Source organism: Coenobita brevimanus, chromosome 22 (assembly GCF_032717465.1).
Source record: "Coenobita brevimanus isolate Jiangsu-jjx chromosome 22, ASM3271746v2, whole genome shotgun sequence".
In the NCBI taxonomy this organism is placed as follows: Eukaryota; Metazoa; Arthropoda; class Malacostraca; order Decapoda; family Coenobitidae; genus Coenobita; species Coenobita brevimanus.
This window is the reverse complement of record NC_136975.1, coordinates 20,200,886-20,204,576: the sequence shown is the minus strand read 5'-3', so window position 1 is coordinate 20,204,576 and position 3,691 is coordinate 20,200,886.

Sequence of the window (3,691 nt, the reverse complement as noted above, 5' to 3'; positions counted from 1 at the left end):
TTTATGAGTGACTTATAAACTTGTTTTCATTTCTTTATTTTGTTTTTATTATATCTAATTATATATAAAAATATTATTGTTTTACATATGGCGCCAGATGACCTCGCTGTGTGGCGCCATGATATGTTTTCATTCAGTCACTCTCTCCCTTCCTCCTTCCCTCCCTTCCTCCTTCCCTCCCTTCCTCCATCTCTCACTCAGCTGCACTCAATACTTCCCCTGGTCTGCCTTCCCCCCCCCTCTCTCTCTCTCTCTCTCTTGTCTGTGGTATTTTAGGACACATTTTGGTTATTTTCTTTCACGTTATAATGTACATATTGTAAATTTGACTTTATTTCCACACCACCCAGGAGGTAAAAGTCTTTGTGCATTTTTTTTTTTTTTAAGAGGGTGTCTCCAAACAGGCCTAAGATAGAGGAAGCTCTGGCCAGGTGGGCCTGGGTGTGTGTGAGCGTTGACGCTCACGAGGATTTAATGTTTTTTTTTTTTAAACTAAGAAATTGACATATTTTTACTTATATTCCTGCACATTATCTTATAATCATAATTGTGACATTATTACCAACCCCAGAAATACGGTAACAGCCAATAAAAGTGACCACTTATTTTTAAGCAACACTGTAAAATATTTATGCCACGTTTCTGTACTGAAGTATAAATATTTTACCCATAATCAGTTTACTGTTCTTTCATATATTATAATACACACATTACCAGTATATTCTTATGTGTTTATCTTATTGTGATGCCTATTACATATATCAGAGCCATTCACATAGCGAGTATGGAACACGTGGCACCACTGTACTGAGGTACGTGCCCCACACAAACCACCACTTAAGAGTGGTACCACCATAGTTACACCCTCATTCTGTATTTGGGATTAATTACTATATCTGAAGCCGTTGAACTTGTTAATAATTTTAAATACTCTTATTAGATCACCTCTGAGTCATCTTTTTATGTTCTTTTTATGAGAGAGAGAGAGAGAGAGAGAGAGAGAGAGAGAGAGAGAGAGAGAGAGAGAGAATTGAACTCCTAGAGAGACTAACCTTTCTTCATACTGTAAATTTCACAGTGAAGGGACAATTTTACTGGCTCTGCGGTGAACTCTCGAGTTTATCTTCGTCCATAATGAGGTCTCGGACCTAGTGCTACATACGTGATTCTAGGTGTGGTCTAATTACGTCAAGTTTAAGGATTATAATACGTGTTTTGTGATCAAAGTTATATATATATATATATATATATATATATATATATATATATATATATATTTTCCCACAGCATTACTGATATCAACTCATAGACCTTTTTTTCGTCCTTCTCCTCAGCCAGTGGAATACTGGACATGCCGTACTCGAATTTAATGTTTTTGTCACAAAATTACATTAACTTATCTTTCTTGTAGCAGTAATATACCACTGTCATCACTTCTCTTGTAGCAGAGTTCTAGGGATTTTACGATGGACTAAATGTTAGTTGTACATGTCGTCGATGACAGGAGAAAAATAAAGATGAGTTTATTTGCTTCAAAGGGAATATCTCAAGAGTAATATCTCAAGAGTGAGTCTCACAGAGCTTAACCCGAGGCATCCCATCGACGTATGGGTACGTCGCAAAGTTTTGTCACAGCTAGTCCCATCAACATACCAGTACGTCGCGCAATTGCATGGTTCATAATTAGCACAATTCTCAATTTTTGTGCGTGATTTTTGGTATGTATATACGGGACACCTTCCTCTACAAGATGCCATGCTGGGATAATGCCTTACCCCGCATGCCATTATCTCAGCAATTCACCTGTTATCAGTGACCTGGCCAATAGAGTGATTCCCCAATTGATGACAATGTGGAGGACAAAGTTTATGTAGCATTAGAGGAAGAAACAGTCGGAAATGATGATCGGGTAATGTCGCCAAAAAAGGTCAGATATGTTAATGTGTTAGTGAGTGAAACAATGCTCTTCTTGCCTATATTACTGTGTGAAAACAAATATACTCTCATACTACATATAACTTCGTACCAAATAAATAAATAAATACCATTTTTGAGTGGTGTGGAATAGTTATCCTTCCATAGAACTCGTTTTCTTTCGAGCCAGCCTTATTGAAAACCCAGTAAGGTAAGGAGTACTGCTAGCTGTATCGAGTATTTTAAACCTCAGGTGAGTAATTTTCTATAAATTTTCGAAGTTTCTCAACCAAAAGCGGAGGTTTGAGCCAAAATAAATTTTTTCCAAAATTGGTCGGGATTGGGAGGAGTCAGTGGTGGAAAATCGGTCAGGACGGGGAGGGATAATGAGATGAAAGTTACTCGCTAACCTGCCTCTCCGCGCCATGTCTCTCTCACTCCTAAAACCTCTTCTTTCTTCTCTCTCATAATACCTTCTGCCTGCTAACTCCTTCTTTCTTGTATACGAGTGGTTGTGTCACGAGTAAGGCACGGTTGAGTGGAACTTTCTCGATCCTGGGGACTTTTTGATCAGGCGTCACACCTGCTGTCTATGGCATTCCTGTGAGAGATTGTGCATATGCCATTTCCTCCAGCCCTAGCCATGACTTAAATCTAACCTCTAGATTACATATGAATGTTACTAGCTATTATGTAATGTGTTATGATATTTTAGAGTCCTGACATCGCTCAGTTAAGCCCTGCTGGCAAACCTACGACAGCATGTAGCAACTAGTTACATTCTAATCTAATAATACATGGTGTTCATAACAGTATGTTTCCACCAACTAATATATATTGTGCTTGTAGATATAATATACCGTAGTCATCACTTCTCTTGTAACAGAGTTGATTAGTATAGATTTTACGAAAGGAGAAAATGTTAGTTATACAGTAATCCCTGTAATAACCAGACACCCAATTCCCAGACACCCCAATTCACGGATATTTTGGGCCCGGGCCTTCAGAACCCAAAAATAGCGAAAAACATAAACAAACAAACAAAAAAATCTGACATTTTTTCAACTGTACTTTGAACTTGGTACACGATGCCAAACAGCTGCATTTTCGCACGTAGTACAGTGGCCCCCAGCTTCCTCCCCTCCCCAGTTCCCGCCTAACTACCATCGTGAGTGGATCAGATGCATGTGCTTGTTTTTGTGAATAAACAGTGAATAAACTGCAATACCTCACCACTAGACCACATGGGAATTTACAGTGTTGTGCAGTGTTAAGATATTAGAATTCAGAATGCAAAGGATTAAGTGCAGAGTGCAAACTGAAGTCTTGCAGATAGTGTGGCACAAGTAAGAACAGAATGTGGAGTGTTAAACAGTTATACTTCACAGTGCAAAAGATTAAGTGCAGCACAACACTGGATTCCTGTAACTGCTTTAAAAGCATTTTCACCACTGCCAGAGCCTTAGAGGTGGGTTAATTTTCGTAACAGCCACGGAAGTGTTGTAAGTACCCTGTACACTGCTAAATATTTTCCATACTTCTTACTCCATATTCTCTGGTTCCTTTTCACTTATTTTATGCTTTCTGTCCCTTATTTGTGTGAATAGGGTCTTAATCTGTCACGTCCTGAGCTATTTCGCATTTCCGACACCCCCCAATCCCGAGGTATTTTCAAAAATTTTTTGGGGGGCTAAAACCTCCACTTTTGGTGAGAAACATCAAAATTTCATAGAGAAATCGCTCACCTGAGGTTTAAAATACTCGATCCAGGTAGCAC